The sequence below is a fragment of the Artemia franciscana genome, chromosome 10 (genome assembly GCF_032884065.1).
Source record: "Artemia franciscana chromosome 10, ASM3288406v1, whole genome shotgun sequence".
NCBI lineage: Eukaryota > Metazoa > Arthropoda > Branchiopoda > Anostraca > Artemiidae > Artemia > Artemia franciscana.
Window position 1 is genome coordinate 45009234 of NC_088872.1, and position 18520 is coordinate 45027753.

The 18520-nt window shown below is 35.9% G+C and overlaps 1 protein-coding gene across 1 annotated transcript in view; it reads right to left on the reverse strand.

The window, feature by feature from the left end:
- LOC136032242 (uncharacterized) overlaps positions 1-18520 on the reverse strand; it is a 115833-nt gene that overhangs the window by 39058 nt on the left and 58255 nt on the right. The window lies entirely within an intron of this gene.

Consider the following 18520-nt stretch of genomic DNA (forward strand, 5'->3'; position numbering starts at 1 on the left):
AAGCTGTACTTTATCCTGAAAAGGGGGGATAAACGCCCTAATATGATTCTATTTTGCTGTGGAAAGCAAATTCTCTTTACAAAAAAAAAATAATAGTACAATTGCTAGTTATTTCAAAGAAGGTAAAAAGTTAGACAGAAAATGGGTTAATAATCGGGCAGTGACTTGACCGGATAATTGCATGCTGTAAAATCCCCCATAAAAGGCTTCACACATGTATCTAGATTCTTAATAAATGTCCTACTTTTGCCAGAAATCCCAAGAAACCATGGGGAAATTAAACATTTCACAAAATTCCGGGGGGGGGGGGGGCCGAAGGCCCCCCCCTGCGTACATGCCAGCAACAAAGTATTCTATAGTACACATCATAACGTCACTTATAGTTCCTTATACAGGAGCAAGTATTATAATAAATTTTATTATAAGCCGACTAAAGCCATGCAATACAGTATTTTATAGTACACATCATAGTATCATAATGTAAAAAATAATCACCTCCCTCCTCCCCAAAAACAACACAAAATTAAATTACTCTACACTCTTTGCCCCTTCATTAATATAATTACCAACATGAAGGATTGGTATTTTTCGCTTGTTTGCTTGTCATGGCAATATCATTGCACGATCAAGCGATTTTAATTTCTTTGTCAAGCAATTTGTTGAGTTGAAAAAAAAAACGCTTATCGGGTAACTAGGTAATTTTGCTGGTGATTTTCTCAACACAACAGCAACAGGAGCGTAATTTGTTATGAGGCAGGAGAGGCGACTGCCTTCCCCAGACACCAATAGCCCCTCCCACCCCCGCTGAAATTTACTTTCTTTAAAAATCTTGCCAAAACGAAGATAAGCCCGTATAATTCAATCTTCCAAAGAAACGGGACAGTTTCTTTAGTATATTTTTGCCTTTATTGTATTATATGGCTCATTTTTCAGTTTTCACTGTCATTTTAACTTGATTTGGGAAAACTGGCTCGAATTTTGCTCTCCCCCCCCCACTCAGGATTTAGACCAGATTCCGCCATTAAACAGAGCACTATAAATTAACAATGATACTGTTTTTGAACAACAACAGGCGTAGAAGAGACAATTCTCTGTGAATGGCAACTGAATCTGCTTTTAGACACAACTCACAAATAATGCCAATCGCAGCATTTTTTTTTTTTTTCTTCAATATGATCTCTAGACGACAAGTTTATAAATCACGATTTACAACTAGAACATCTGTCAACAATACGCACCTAATCAATAACAGTTGTTCTAAGGGACAATCAGTTGTAAGAGAATCAAAGAAACAAGGAGCTGTATCTTCAGCTGACAAAATTATCAGAAGCTTTTGGTTGCTACGCCGAAATTCCCTTATCATTATGCCATTGAAACATTGATACCAAAGAGAAAGATAATGTTGTGAACTCCCTGACATTTTGTGTTTTACCCCTGGTTAGGAAAAAGGTGGATAATTTACATTACTTAAGGGCGGTGAAAAATTTTTTAAGTGCGGTAATACAAGAAAGAATGAAAGAATGGCACTTCCGTATCAGCCAGTAAAGACTCGGGAAGTTTGTTGAATGTAAGATCTAAGAAAACCTGTTTGATAGCCATAAACACAATGACGGGTTAGAGAATGCATCGGACTTCTATAATTTCGCTTATATATTTGCACATTAGGGGTGGGTAAAGTGTAAGGTTACTTTACCCCACCCCTTACTGTGCAAATACATAGCCCAAATTGTATCATTATATAAACTAAGTATTATGTTTTCATCATATTTTGGTATATTTCATTAGAAATAACCTAACTTCGCTTCTCGGGTGTGTACTGGCTAATACGGAAGCACCAAAAGTATCTTAGTAAATGCTAAATTAACAAGGACAATGAAAACGTACACAATCAAATATACCTTAAAACATTCTAAAATCAGGGATTCAATTTTTAATAAAAGGACCCGGATATGCAGTTTTGAAGGGAGCGTGAAACAAACCCATTTTTTACTAAAATTGTTTATTAATAAATAAGTAAATAAATCTGGATGAAAAAATCAGCAATAAAAGCTGAAACATAAGACCCCAAACAGCTGAAGTAGGCGTAGTTTTCCCTTGAAGGTACAGTTGTCTTCGGGAGTCAATAGATTGTCAACATTTGAATTTTTACAAGCGAAAAGCGTTGCCAAGTTTGATCAATAGATCTGTTTATTGATTTTCGAGGCTTAATGTGGCAACACTGACGAAAACATCCTACTGTCAAAAATCCTAATTGTGAAACAAGGATCCAGCTGTACCAGAGTTGTTTTTTTTTATCTTGGTGCCCTTGGTAATTTAAATGCTGGGAAGTCATTACATGCAATAACTGTATCCAAACAATTCTTTTTTGATAACATATATCAGCGAATTATCATTTCCCCATTATTATGGGTTTTCCAAAACAATTCTTTAGAACAAGCGTATGGAGCTCAAATACTTCAGTTAAAAAAATACTCAAAAATCAAAAACTAGTTCTTTGGAATTCATGGAAAAACATTATTTGACTTTTCGAATATTCGATTATGTCAAAAACACAAATAATGGCATCACAGAACCCACGGATGTACGCAAGGGGTCTCAGGGCTCAGTCCCCCCAAGAGAGCATAAACTTTCCCAGACACATTAGGACTTTTTTTTTATTCAAATTAGCAAAAAATGAGAAAAATTAAAATGCAAAATCTCGACCCCCCCCAAAAAAAAATTCAAGATCTTCACAGGCTACTTTGTGTTTCTGTCCAATCATTTTTTTTTAATTTGGAAATTTGGCATTTATTCCTTAGGCCTTTTTCGAAAAATAACGTAGCACAAAAAAAGACTAGCACAACTACAGCGTTCATTGCGTCTTATAAACATGCATCTTCTCTGCCATAGGTCAAGCAACAAAACTATTTTTAGCTATAGCCCTTGGCTTTGATTACAAGTTACATTCGTATTTTTACTACAAAGACTTCCGAGAGTTGTTTTGCGAAGTAATAAGATCACCAAGAAATATACGGTGAACAGTAATTGAAAATTGAAAATTATTAAAGCGTAGCTGCTAAAATGAAACCTTTTTTTTCAGAATAATGAAGAAAGCAGCTTTACACAAAAAGGATTAATTTTGGGTTGAAAAAATGACAACATTGTGGACAGACTCTCAGAATTGGGACTTATTCTTTAAGGCTATGCTGAAAGTACTTTTATTAATCACTTTGTAGGAAAAAATTGCACATGCGGATCTTCTGCTCTAACAAGCGCACTTACATGGCTTGACCGAGGTGGCACCAAGTTTCAGAAGCCACGTACACCAGGTTGCGCGTCTCAAGTGTAGCAGAGGTGTGTCAAGCCTGCCGGAAGCTGTTCCAAGCGTGGCAGAAACTGTGCCAAGCTTGACGGAACTGAGCAGCAGACGTGACGTTCTGAGATATGGACCAGATGACAGAAAGTGCGTATCCCCTTAAACTTGACCCGTTGTTTCCTTTTTTTATCTTTAATTTGCAGCTTAGCTGATGTTTTATCAAAATTAAATTAATAAATCAGATATATAAGACTATGCGAAACGCATAAAAAATAAGAAACGCAGATTAATTTCAGTGATCTTGTGTGCTAGGGGAACAAAATGTTTCGACTTTTTAAACAGACAACTCCCAACCCTAACTAGTCATTATTGAAACACAAAAAGAAAGTTGATGCCCCAAGACCCTTCGATAGACTTTGTCCTCAATATTCTGTGCATATCGCAGTCACTACTGCAAAGATATCGGTCTTTTACTCGGGGCAGAAACAAGTTTGGGTCAAGGGATTGCAAACTAAATGTCGCAGGTGCCCCCAAATTTGCATTTCTAGAATTTCCTCTTGTAGCTGCTTCTCTATATGACTATACTTTAACGTTCTTGGTGAACGAGTGACGAACAAGTAAGCAACACTTTGGTATGACCGACCAGTGGAAAGGACACTAAAGCTCGACTCTAACATAACTCGAATTTCCCTTCGGGAGCCGGACTTCAAGTCAATCCGACGAAAATATGCCATCACACAGAAGAATCTTCTGTTCTTTTCTGTTTCGGATCAGAGTGATAAAGATGTTATATACTTATACTTATGTTATAAGATACTTATATTATAAGTAGTAGTAAAGCCTTCAAGTCGTTAACAAGTCACTAATAGCTGTCTGAAATTGTTCACAAAACGAATAAATGATATACACAATAAAGAAACATGAAGAGGAGGGGGGGGTATAATGCTGACGAGAGCACTTTTCCATTGTTAGCCTCCATTCGTATAAAGACAGAGCAACAAACTGTCCGATTCAGTTTGTATTTTCTGATGTTAGCACTAAACACACTGTTTCTGCTTGTTGAACTCCTATCATTGCATGTTTTGTTTACGAACTCATCAAAACAGCTGGGCGTCAAAGCATCGGTTCTCATTATGCTAAGAAGGTGAATATTTAAAGCATTTCTCATTGAAAAGATCTTCAAGTAGGAAGATATGACTGTTCCGTCTTAAGTAATGACATCACGGTACTTTCAGGGTAATGTGATCAACTAGGAGCTATCTTTGCTCCTCTGAACACAATTTATTCGAATGCCAACTTGGGTAGCAAAAGTAATTTATAGTAAATATATGTGAAAATTGCTCTGCACACACATGACCATACGAATATAATTTGCACAGAAGACTGCCGTACAACCTTACAACACTGGCATTATTTTTTGTTGGCCATACCATCCTGGTTACTCTAAAATGAGTTATTTAAGTTTTTGTCAGACACGGGGCTTGCTGGGGATTTTCGTGCTGGAGCCCTACTCAAAATGTCAAGCTTAACATGATCTTTCTCATGATTTCTTACATTTCAAATATAATTCCCCAATTTCAGCAATGTTTCTCGTAAGCTACAAGTCTACCCCAGAATCTTACACCCCTTCCCAAATGAACTATTGTGAACGTAATTTTCTGTCGTCCAAATGTTTAAGGGATTGTGAGAAACTTTCAGGGAGCCCTACTCAAAATGTCAAGCTTAACATGATCTTTCTCATGATTTCTTACATTTCAAATATAATTCCCCAATTTCAGCAATGTTTCTCGTAAGCTACAAGTCTACCCCAGAATCTTACACCCCTTCCCAAATGAACTATTGTGAACGTAATTTTCTGTCGTCCAAATGTTTAAGGGATTGTGAGAAACTTTCAGGGTTTCTTAAATAAGAAAGACAATTTTAGGATATGAACAACAACAAAAAATGCAAGACTGGCAACACTTTTCCTATTCCCTATACGCCAGGGAATTCTGGTGGACATTAAATGTAGGTTAAAACATTTCAATTTCTATATTCAATATTCGGCATATATTGAATATAGTCAAACAAATAAATTCCTTCGTACGTGCCTGATCCATAAAACAAAAATATTAGTTTATGCATGATGTGCCAAATCATGTTTTTTTTTTTCACGATACAGCTTTGGGGGGAACCAAACGTCTATAGAACTTTATGTACAACCTTATAAACTTCCCCATTGTTTGTGGTAATTAAGGTGTAATTGACGTTGACTAGGATGTAATTAACGTTGTAGTTGACATAATTAACGCTGATTAAGGTGTGTCCCTGCTGAAACAAGGTATTGTTCGACAAACCTGTAGTTTCAGCTTACACTAAAAGGATAAGATACTTATATAATTAGATTCATTAGTCCCAGATCTGTCCTCTCACCAAGTCAGAATAATATTGCTTGTACTTTTCCTTGGAGAAGGATCCGAAATTACTTAAAAAATAGGAAAATTGTCCCCTTTTCAACAATTTCAGGGCATATTCCAAGATTTTTCAATATATAAAACTATATCCATCAAATTTCAAAAATGTAACTCAGTAGATGGTTAGAGCTGAATCTCAACTAAAGAAAAAAAAAAGGTAAAATTGTCGTGTTTTTTGACATGTTAAAACCGTGCAAGAGCAGAGAAATAAGAAAGCACAGGATGCAAGAAAGCGGATCTGGCGCCATATTTTTAGCTTTTTTTTATTCATGCATTTTTTTAAAATTTAGTGCACACTACTGCCAGATTATACCCAACTGTATGTGGAGGCATTTTTTTTTTCATTAAAACATATTTCCGTATTTTTCTAATTTTTAAAGCTATACACGATTGTTTCTGTTTTCACTTAATCTGTTCATATAAACAGATTTCATTGTCACTGTCCTTGGTAACATAAGGAGTCAATAAATTGCTAGGGATCAAAAAGCAAAATTGTCGTGTTTTTTGACTTGTTAAAACCGTGCAAGAGCAGAGAAATAAGAAAGCACAGGATGCAAGAAAGCGGATACAACGCTCGCATTAGATCGTAAACTTTTTTTTTTTGTTCACTTTACTACAACAACAATTTTCTTCGGCAAAATCAAGCAGCTTCAACATTGGGAAATATGTTCTATTTCAACAATTTTCTGGGCATATTTTAAGAAGTTTCAATATATAAAACTATATACATCAAATTTCAAAAATGTAACTCAGTAGATGGTTAGAGCTTTTTTTGACGTGTTAAACCGTGCAAGGGCAGAGAAATAAGAAAGCACAGGATGCAAGAAAGCAGATACAATCCTCGCATTAGATCGCAAACTTATCTCTGGAATGCTTTTTTTCACATTACTACAACAGCAGATTTCTTCGGCAAAATCAAGCAACTTCAACATATCATTATGTTTTTTAACCACATTTTCAAGGTGGTTAGTCCTGAAAGAAAAACATGAAAAGTGGGACACCTTCTGTCATTATCTCCATCCTCCTGCACACAATTACACCGTTTTTCTTCAAGAACCCATTGAATCTCATCGACTGAGAACAAAATAATTCTTACCGAAGTGGGAGAAAAATAAGTGACATAAATAGCATGAGCGTGACTTAAGTCGTGTGAACACAACACTTCTAGCTCCATATGTCATTCCAAAGGTAATGGATTTACCATTTAAAGGAACACCGTAGAAGGTCTGATCTGGTTTCAACTCTTCTGATCTATGATACTAGTGAAGAATATCAATTACAAACTTAAGCACGGAAGGTTCTTTAAGACACTTATTGGCTACGTTCTAATCACCATTATTCTCTTCAGGAAGGGTATATATTTCAGTCAGAAATGAAAAGGACTACCTCTGCAATAACGAAGCATGCATAATTTAACAGAATTTATACCTGGTGTTATATTATTATTTAAGAGCGGTTTATATTAAGATTTTCAGCTCGATATCGTAGTTAAAGGGATAGTAAAAAAGAGATAACTATTGTCAACTTGTGTATATCAGAGGCAAAACTTGTTGCGAAGCAATCAAAATGGATGCAGCTTGGAGGCATGGGAGACAGGACGGTACTTATCTGTTAAAGGGAACGCACTCAATAAGTGAAGTTAGGTTAATCCTAATGAAATATATCAAAACATGATTATGATATAATACTTTAGAAACAAAATTATTTAAACTATGACAAAGAATGGAAGAAAGCATGCCGCACAAAACGCATTATATTAAATACCAAACTTAACCTAACCTAACCCCTACCATCTATATATATTAAATATATAATAACAGAATACATGCATCGTAGTATTCACACTCAAAATAAGCAAGTCATAACCGATTCAGGAAGGGAAACCGGTTTCTGTCAAATTTTACACAGCGTAATTCTTGAATGCGTTCTGTTTAACAGACAATTACCGACAGGACCAGCATAGGGACACCAATTAGGCCTAACTAAAGTTTAGAGGAAGGGGAGGGGGGAAGTTCAAAGTTTAAGGGAGCGAAAATTTCAGTGACAACACCAAAGAATCGTGTGTACTTGCTTAGGTAAGAGATTCGATACAAAAAAAAATGTAGACTTGAAAAACGTCCTTTGTTATTTATTAAAGTACAGTACGGAAGAGAATTCAGAATAGAGCAAACCAATCAAACAGTTCGAAGTAACAAACTGTAGTAAGGAGCGACCCGGCTCAATAGTAACCAAAACTCTAAAAAATGGAATTTTGATGCCAACAGTTACATCAAAAGAATCGCATTTTAATGCTGATTTTAAATATGTAAGTTTCATCAAGATTAGTCTTACAAGTCAGAAGTTAGAGAAAAAACCTGAGAAAATTTGCCACATTTTAGAAAATAGGGGAAAATACCCCTAAAAGGGGTAATTTCGCATTTTTGCCAGAAGACAAATCACGGATGCGTTTTTTTTTTTTTTTTTTTTTTTTTTTTTTTTTTTTTTTTTTTTTTTTTTTTTTTTTCCAGAGGTGATCGTATCGACTCAGAGGTCCTAGAATGTCGCAATAGGGCTCATTCTAACTGAAATTAAAAGTTCTAGTGCCCTTTTTAAGTGAAAAAAAAATTGGAGGGCACCTAGGCCCCTCCCACGCTCATTTTTCCCCAAAGTCACCGGATCAAAATTCTGAGATAGCCATTTTATTCACCATAGTCGAAAAACCTAATAACTATGTCTTTGGGGACGACTTACTCCCCCGCAGTCCACGTGGGAGGGGCTGCAAGTTACAAACTTTGAGCTGTGTTTACTTATAGTAATGGTTACTGGGAAGTGTACAGACGTTTTCAGGAGGATTTTTTTTGGTTTTGGGGGAGAGTTGAGGGGGGTTACGTGGGAGGATCTTCCCATGGAGGAATTTTTCATGGGGGAAGAGACTTTCAATTGAGAGGGCGCAGGATTTTCCAGCATTATTTAAAAAAACAATGAAAAAATAAATATGAAAAGCTTTTTCTACTGAAAGTGAGGAGCAGCATTAAAACTTAAAACGAATAGAAATTATTCCGCATATGAAAGGTTTACCTCCTCGTAACACCTCGCTCTTTATACGCTAAAGTATTTTTAGTAATTTCAACTATTTATTCTACGGCCTTTGTGATTCAGGGGTCATTCTTGAGGAATTGGGACAAAATTTAAGCTTTAGTGTAAAGAGCGAGGTATCGACGAGGGGTGAGCCCCCTCATATACGCAATAAAAACATATGAATATAGAAGTTCCCTACGTAAGTTAATTCGTAAGTTACGTATATTTTTTACTTATGAAAACGTTCGTAAAAAATTAAAAGTTATAGTTGCCTTTTTAAGTAATCAAAAAATTTCAAAGCAACTAGGCCTCCTCTCTCGCTCCTTTTTTCTCAAAATCTTCTGATTAAAACTATGAAAAAGCCATTTAGACCAAAAAAATTAATATGCAAATTTCATTATAATTATTTATGAGCGGAGAGCCAAGATCAAAAAATGCATTAATTCAAAAACTTCCAGAAATTAAACAAAAAAAAACAAGCTTTTTTTAAAATGAAAGTAAGGAGCGACATTAAAACTTAAAACGAACAGAAATTACCCCGTATATGAAAGGGGCTTTTCCTCCTCAACACCCCGCTCTTTACGCTAAAGTTTTTTTAATGTTTTAAAATGTAGTGTTAAGAGAAAGAGTCAAACTTTTCGACTTCTCGAAACCTCACTTCACTTTTCCTAAATTCACTTCTCGAGTGTGTGCTGGATTGTACAGGAGAACCAATTATAGTGTGTTACTCTCTAGTCTCTATTAAATAACAGTCAAACAGTGGATGTGGAGTGAAGGATCGTATCACCTTACGAAATATCCTACAACGGGTTAAGAGAAGCAACAGCCTTTCAAACAGTTCGTGGTAACGAACTATAAGGAGCGACCCGGCTCAATACTAACCGAAACTGTAAAAACCGGAATTTTCATACTAAGAGGTATATCAAAAGAATCGTCTTATTATGCTGATTTTAAACATATAAGTAAATATATAAGTTTCGTTAAGTTTAGTATTACCCATTAAAGGCTATGGGCCTGAGAAAATTTGCCTGATTTTCAAAAAAAGGGAAGAAACACCCTCCAGAAGTCATAGAATCTTAATGAAAATCATACAATCCGATTCAGGGTATCAGAAAACCCTATAGTAGAAGTTTCAAGCTTCTATCTCCAAAAATGTGGAATTTATATTTTTTGCCAGAAGAAAGATCACGGATGAGTGTTTACTTATTTTTTTTTTTTTTTTTTTTTTTTTTTTTTTTTCAGAGGTAATCGTATCGACCAAGTGGTCCTAGTATTTCGTGAGAGGGCTCATTTGAACGGAAATTAAAAGTTCTGGTGCCCTTTTCAAGTGACCAAAAAGATTGGAGGGCAACTAGGCCCCCTCCTCGCCCGTTTTTCCTAAAATCATCTAATCCAAATTTTGATATAACCATTTTGTTCATCATAATTAAAAACCCAATAACTATGCCTTTGGATATAACATGACCCCTCCCCTCACATACACAGAGAAAAGCTTTTTATGTTATAAAATTTTTCCATTGTTTACGCATAGTATTTGTTATTGGGAAGTATGAATACGTTTTCGTATGGGGGGAGGAATTTTCTGCTGGGAGTTTTTCCACGGGAAAATTTTCCGTGGGCAGAGAAGTTTCCAATGGGTAAAATTATCAGGGAAATTCATACACCGGGGAAATTTGCCAGAATTTCTAAAAAAAAATTTTTTTTTTATGTCTAGCTTTCTCTTTTCCGTCTCAATTTTGCGCGTGGAGTTTTAAGGGTAACGGTTCGAGGTAAATTTTCACCGGTATTGATTGTCTAGAGGACGTTTCCGTGGGGAGGGGGATTTCTTCGTGGAGGTGGGGCCAGATCCCCTGGCATTATTTTAAAAAACGATCAGAAATTAAATAAAAAAAAGTTTTCGATGGATTGGCTATCTCACGATTTTTACTCACTGGCAATTTGGCCCTATTTGATCATAATTATTGGTCTGTAGCACAAAGGGAACTTAAAAAATGGTCAGATCTCAGTTAGTGCAGGTCGCAGTTCACTCTTTACTTTATTGTACCGCTGAAACTCCAGGTATGGGTTTTTAACGATAAAATTTCAATGGAGTATATTTGTGGTTCTTAGCCTTCTCCGCTACCAAAATAGCCCAAAAAAGTGCCATCATATGGCACTTTGCTTAAGTGATTTCAAGACAAATTTATGAAAAAAAGCACGTAGATACAAGCATTAGCTTTCCGATGACCATTAACGATCTCTCTATGACAATCCAGTAACCTGCTAGCAATGACGAAAAAAGAAGTGGTGCAACAGGGCTGTAGAGAAATATACACTCGGATTTCGCCCCCTACTTGTAACGGCGGCTGATCTTGTGTCACTAGTGACCCCCACCTTGAGCCAAAAGATTTAACACACCAGGACTAAAACCCTTGTCCCGAAGGACACAGTATCACAACTCCAGCATGCCCTCCACTCCGCTAGGGTGGCCAACATCAGTGCTAACCATCCAAAAATATGATATTCCATGTTCTCGGTAAGGGTATTATTCAACCTTCAGTAAAGGATTTTCGACGATAGCGATGTAAATAGTGCAATTTTTTTCTTGTTTAAGGAGTTTCAGATTTTTTTTTGTTGAAATTACTAAAATGCCGTTTTTAAGCATGTGGTTACTCTTGGGTGTGGTTCGCTCGTTACTAGGTTGCAGTTACTGCCATACCTATGATTTTTAGGTCTGTCTCAAATACCCCATATCTATGGCTATCTGAAGAATTCCTTTTTCAGCTAAAGCTGAATATACTGACGACTCCCAGACATACCAGTTCCACCTTATTTCTCAATATATTCAAATACATTTTCGGGGAGTGAGAGCCCGTGTGATACGCCATCAAATAGGCTATCAAATTTTGGTATCTTGCAAACATGCTATCAGACTATTAAATAAACATTAGACAATATCTAATGGTTACAATGAATAAGCTATGTACCTGACTCAATACTCCAATTATTTGCTTCATGGGGATTTTGACGTTCCCGTCCCCCTGAGAAAACAGAGCAGACAGAAATAAAAACTCATGAAGCCAACAAATTTAGCTTTAAAAATAGCAGTCGGTAGCCATTAAATGAAGTTCTTTGTCTTCTGCTGTAACCAAATGGAGAAACATTCCTCATTTATAAATTACGAAAGGATTTTACCCCTAAGTGGATAGGATGGAATTCGATACCTGTGTAAACTCTTTTTGTGCTGTGCTGATATAGGGTTTACTTTGGTGAGCGTAGCCGAATCACTCACAGTTGCGGACTCTCGTGGAGAATGCATAAGTCTCTTTCACTAAATCAAACTGTGTGCTTCATCACATTATTATATACGATAGTTTGAAATAGATGCAGGTAAAGGAGTACATCCCAAGGACCTGACTAAGACACGACAAGAGAAGAACTAAAGACAAACATTGAGAACCCGCTTATAATTCCCTTCTCATGGTCTCAAGAAAATACCATTTCCATACTCTGCTGTAAGACTACAGCATTTAGGAACTCCACATACGAATCACATAAATTTCCTGTTTAAGTGACTGACACACACTCTATTAGGAAAACTACTTTACTTAGAAACCCCATAAATTATTCAAAATTCTCCAGAATCAAATTACCGAATTTTTGGTCTTCACTACACTACGAATTTCCTGTGTTTCGATCTTCACTACATATAAGAGTGTCCTTCCGGAAGGGTTATGCGCCGGATCATGTGTGTCATCACCAGAGGCAAGGTTAAAGGCAAAAATTAATGTTTTCCTGCAGAAGACAGTCTACCGCCTCTTAGTCAGTTCAAGCAAAAAACCCAAGTTTCTCTTCTGGATATCTTCTTTTCATTCAGGGTGCATAAACTACAACTCATCGGTCCGATTTAGAACATAATTATGAGTAAGGTCCCAACTCATACATATTTTACAGATTCAGGAACAACATTTTCAGACAGTTTCCTGTAAACTTGGGAAAAGGGTATTTTACCTTTAAAAAATAAGTTCGCAACAAAAAGAGGTAATCGTCCATTATTCAGAACACACCCAGCAATTTTGATTTGCAAGATCTGACAAAAACCGGTTTAGCTGTCTCTATTCGGAGACAATTAGCTTAGGCTCAGTGGAAAAACTACGTTGTAGGTATATTTTAATTAAATATATAGGGTAGGTTTTGTGGTCAAGTTAGGTTAAATTTTGCATTGAGTCCCCCTATACTTAACCTCCCCCTAAATTGCAAATATACAGCCCAAATTATATATATCCTATCTATCTCCCAATGCGCCTCAGTTATTTCGACCCGAGTACCTGTAAATATAATAGACTTAGGTGTGTGTTGAATAATATACAAGTACCCAAAGAAACACTAACAGCTCTTGGCAGGGTCTTCGTTCCAGGGAACCAGTGGTGTGACCAGATTTATAATTTCGAAGGGCTCGAGACATAAACACACCTAAAATTATTTAGTAAATCGTAAACATAAGAGTTGAGTATTTAGTGAATTGTAAACCACATGAGATTGCAAGCAATCTTATGGGTCAGTAGGGTTAGACCTCTCGACCCCACTTCCTGGCTATGCAACCAACGAGGCCATATCCAGGATTGTTAGTCGGGGGACGAAATAAACCTAAAAAACGCATCAAAAATTTGTCTATATGCATTTTTGATACGTTTTTACGAGTCAGAAAAATATTTCGGAGAGGGATGGGTTCAAACCACCTACCCCCCTTTAGATATAGTCCTGGGAACCAAAATGGTCACAGTCAGTTATAAACAATTTGGTTATTCGGTGGGGGGGTCATCTGACCATAATAAAAATCAACAAAATATTTTCTATGCCCCTTATCTTTGTTAGTTTTATGGAACTAATATATTGCACAGCCACACCGCATATATAAGACAAATCTAACTAAAAACCTTGATGAATGTGCATGATATGGTTCAATTTTAATGGCCAAGACGTACTAAGAAAACTTTGCGGGTCGAGGGTGAGGGGGGGGGGTATCTCCTAAAAAAATAAAGAGAGAATTCATTGTTAGAAATAAATCTAAACTGGTCAATACATATCGAAAAAAAGCGTATTTTACGGAAGCATTACATAGGCTTGTACAGGGTAGATTCTTCTTAAATAACTGAGACCATAAAAGAAGAGTGTGATCGATAATATAACTATTATGGCAACGGTTTGGATGTGCTTGGAGAACACTGAGTTAGATAGTTTTCCGAATTGGATGACGTTCATACTGAAAAAAAAAATAATCAATAGCATGGTAATAGTGGAAATTTTTTCTCACGGCAAAAGCCATAAAAAGAAAGAAAATCGATTAAAACCCATTCTATTGACCTTTGTTATTGAAACGAATGTTGATTGAGAAAACTGGTAATATATGGATATGGAAATGTTTACAAACATATCATAATAGAAAGTCAAATTGCTTCAGACGCCCAAAGTTTTCAGTGTGGGAAATAAATGTCAACCTGTATCCACAGATCTTGTGTGAAATATTTAGAGGAAAAATTAACCATCATATTAAGTACACACAAATATAGTGCTTTTAGTAGATTACATAAAAAAAACTAGTTTTTTTAACTGAAAGTAAGGAGCGACATTAAAACTTAAAACGAACAGAAATTACCCCGTATATGAAATAGATTGTTCCCTCCGCAATCCCTCGCGCTTTACGCTAAAGCTTTTAATTGTTTTAAAAAGCAGAATTGTGGCAAAGAGTCAAACTTTAGCGTAAAGAGCGAGGGATTGCGGAGGGAACAATCTATTTCATATACGGGGTAATTTCTGTTCGTTTTAAGTTTTAATGTCGCTCCTTACTTTCAGTTAAAAAAACTAGTTTTTTTTATGTAATTTCTGAACGTTTTTGAATTAATGCATATTTGATTTTGACTCTCCACACGTAAACTATTCAAATGAAATTTGCATATTAATTCCTTTTTTGGCTAAATGGCTTTCTCTTAGTTTTGATCATACGATTTTGAGAAATATGGGATGGGGAAGGAGGCCTAGTTGCCATGCAATTTTTCCGTTACATAAAAAGGCAACTATTAATTTTAATTTTAACGAATTTTTTTATTAGCAAAAAATATACGTAACTTTAGAATTAACTTACGTAACAAACTTTTATATTCTTTAATTATTATTATGTATATGAGGGGGTTTGTACCCTCGTTAATACCTCGTTCTTTACACTAAATCGTAAGTTTTGTCCCAATTCTTTAAGAATGACCCCTGAATCAGAAAGGCCGTAGAATAAATAGTTGAAATTACTAAAAATGCTTTAGCATAAAGAGCGAGGTATTTATCTCCTCCTAAATACCTCGCTCTTTATGCTAAAGTATTTTTAGAACCCCTCATATGCGTAATAATCTCTGTTCGTTTTAAGTTTCAATGCTGCTTCTTCCTTTCATTTGAAAAAACGTTTTCATGTTTATTTTTCATTGTTTTCTTATAGTAATGCTAGAGAATCCTGCGCCCTTTTCATTGAATTTTTCTTCCCCCATGACAGATTCCTCCAAGGAAAGATCCTCCAACATAGCCCCCTCTCCTCAGCCCCACCCCCAAACAAAATAAAATCCCCCTGAAAACGTCTGTACACTTCCCAATAACCATTACTATATGTAAACACTGGTCAAAGTTTGTAACTTGCAGCCCCTCCCCCAGGGATTGTGGGGGAGTAAATCATCCCCAAAGACATAGTTATTATGGTTTTCAACTATGCTGAACAAAATGGCTATCTCAAAATTTTGATCCGTTGACTTTGGGAAAAAAATGAGCGTGGGAGGGGGCCTAGATGCCCTCCAATTTTTTTGGTCACTTAAAAAGGGCACTAGAACTTTTCATTTCCGTTAGAATGAGCCCTCTTGCGACATTCTAGGACCACTTGGTCGATACGATGACCCCTGGGAAAAAAAAACAAAAAAAAACAAAAAAAAAACAAATAAACACGCACCCGTGATTTGTCTTCTGGCAAAAAATACAAAATTCCACATTTTTGTAGATAGGAGCTTGAAACTTCTACACTAGGGTTCTCTGATACGCTGAATCTGATGGTGTCATTTTCGCTAAGATCCTACGACTTTTAGGGGGTGTTTCCCCCTATTTTCCTAAATAGGGCAAATTTTCTCAGGCCCGTAACTTTTGATGGGTAAGACTAAACTTGATGAAACTTATATATTTAAAATCAGCATTAAAATGCGATTCTTTTGATGTAGCTATTGATATCAAAATTCAATTTTTTAGAGTTTTGGTTACTATTGAGCCGGGTCGCTCCTTACTACAGTTCGTTACCACGAACTGTTTGAAAATAAGAGACTTACTGAGTTGAAGGTTTTAAGATCAAGGAAATATGTAAAATTAGACGTTGTACTCAAGTTTTCCAGCGGGAAGGCTTTTATAAGCAATGTAATGGGAGATATTGTCTCCTATCCACGAATGCGAGCAACTTTTTTATCGGGGGATCAAATAGTAATTTCCTTTTGGAGACGGGGCGATATTTTTCTCCTAAAGTCGTGGTGTCGAGAGCAGTTAATATCTGATTTGCCGCTGGTCTTTTAGCAATGTTTTAGACGATTGTTGAACCTGATAATTTTGACAAAAAGTTCCCGGAAATTCGGGCAAAAAAAATTGGTGGGGGAGAGGGCAAGCAATGAGCTTCCCCCCTAATTACGTCTCTATCCCTATTCACCTCGGTATATTTGACTATTAGTGTTCACAGGTCTTCTCAGAAATTCACCAAAAAACTTGAATCATCAAAATCTTTGATTTGCTAAAAATGTCCACTCGCTAAGCGATAGGGAGACATTTGAGACAACATGAAAATTCTAATCGATTTCTATCAATCCAGTACAAGCACAAATTGCCTTAAACAGCTCCTGTCTTTACGCGATACCTACAAAACTATATATAGGCTAACCAAGATGTTACTTTAATTCTGTAAGATAACGTTTTTCATATGTAGGGTCTCCTTTAGTGTTTCTTTATTTTTTTTTATCATGTTGCGCTTTACAAAATTGTTACTGTCATATTGATTAATTTTGTTGGAAGAGCTTTTTTCTTGGTCATTACGCAAATTTAACTATTAAGACAGAGATGTAAAGCCCGTTTCAAAGCTTTTGGGTGTACAAAAACCAAACTACCCAAACAATTTATTTTTTTCGCGCCTTAAAAGAAACCTCAATTAAAATTAGCATACGGATTTATTCCTTTTTTTCTCTCGAGAATCTTAAGTTGTCTTAGGCCTAAATATGTACAAATCATTATTACATTTGGTGGGAGACTTTTATAAAAGCGAAATTACCTTATCAAAATAGCTTATCATAATTGGCCTATTTGAGGTGGGCTCTGATCCTGACAAGTTTGATCGTTTCTAGAGGGTAGCGGCCTGCTTGGCTTTATAAACTCCAGCTGAGACAACTGTAATTGGCATTCATGACAAATGACCAGATTTACGCCAGTCCTTATATTGACATTGTTTTCTAACAAAGCAGTGAAGTGAAAACAACTTGAGAGTTGTTAATATATATATATAGAGATCTCTTTTCAACAACTACACTGTCTTGGCCACGATTAATGCGTGAACGCCACCCATTTCCTCACGCAATCTTCATTGACCAAGTACGCAGGACACCTTTAGTGCTTTCTCTCTCTCTCTCTCTCTCTCTCTCTCTCTCTCTCTCTCTTTTTTTTTTTTTTTTTTTTTTTGAGCATCCAGGTTATCATTTCGTGATTTCACAATAAGCCATTTTGTGTGATTGTTTTATTGGATTTATTTAACAATAGAATCATAATGATAGAAGACCGATTAGCCAGAAGGGGTTGCCAGGTTTGATCCTCCCCCCTCCCGAAAAAATATCTGACTCATAACAACCAAAATCCATACAATTTTTTTTATTCGTTTTTCAAAGTTTTTTGTATCCTTCCACCCCTAACAAAAATCCTGGATATGTCCTTGCCGAGGTGACTGTTATTCATTTGTACACGGAAATGAAAAAAAAAACGTGTTTGGTATTCCAGATCGGTATTTTATTGAAACTAAAAACATTTTGCTATTCAAAGAATAAAACAAAAAAAGAAGTTTGAACTTTCCACTCTTCTTCCTTTTTTTCTAACCACATAAATCCCTCGCAGAAATACCTAGCATTCTTTAACACCCACAAGAGTACATTAATAAATTACCAAACAGCTAATTACAGAGTCTAACTACAATTTACGGTAGTCTCATGAGCAAAATACAGATATGGAAGCGTCAACTGCTACATAATCATGAGTTTGGAAAGCTGCCAATGAACACGTTTAGATAGTGTATACTTCCATCACTGCATAAATTTATAATTAAACCATCAGTGTTAATAGACAGTAGAATGATTAAAGAAGTAGTAGCCGAGTAGATTCTGTGTTTGTAAATATTTACCATGAAAATGTTGAGAACGGTATAGTTTCAAAGAACTTGAAAATATTTTTTTATATAAACCTCCAAAATGTTGGGACTTTAGAATCCGAAAAAAAAGTTAATAGACTGAGTCTAGAAGCCGCTATTAAATTTTGTGTTTTCCCTGAAAAGGATGAGCACATACAAATTTTAATTTGTTAGTTTTTTCATCAAAAATACAAACCAGTGATCTTAAAATGTTGGAAGAGGGTTCATTTTAACATTGAGATTGAAAGTCCTAGTGTTCCTTTTTAAAGGAATTCGGTCCCCTATCTC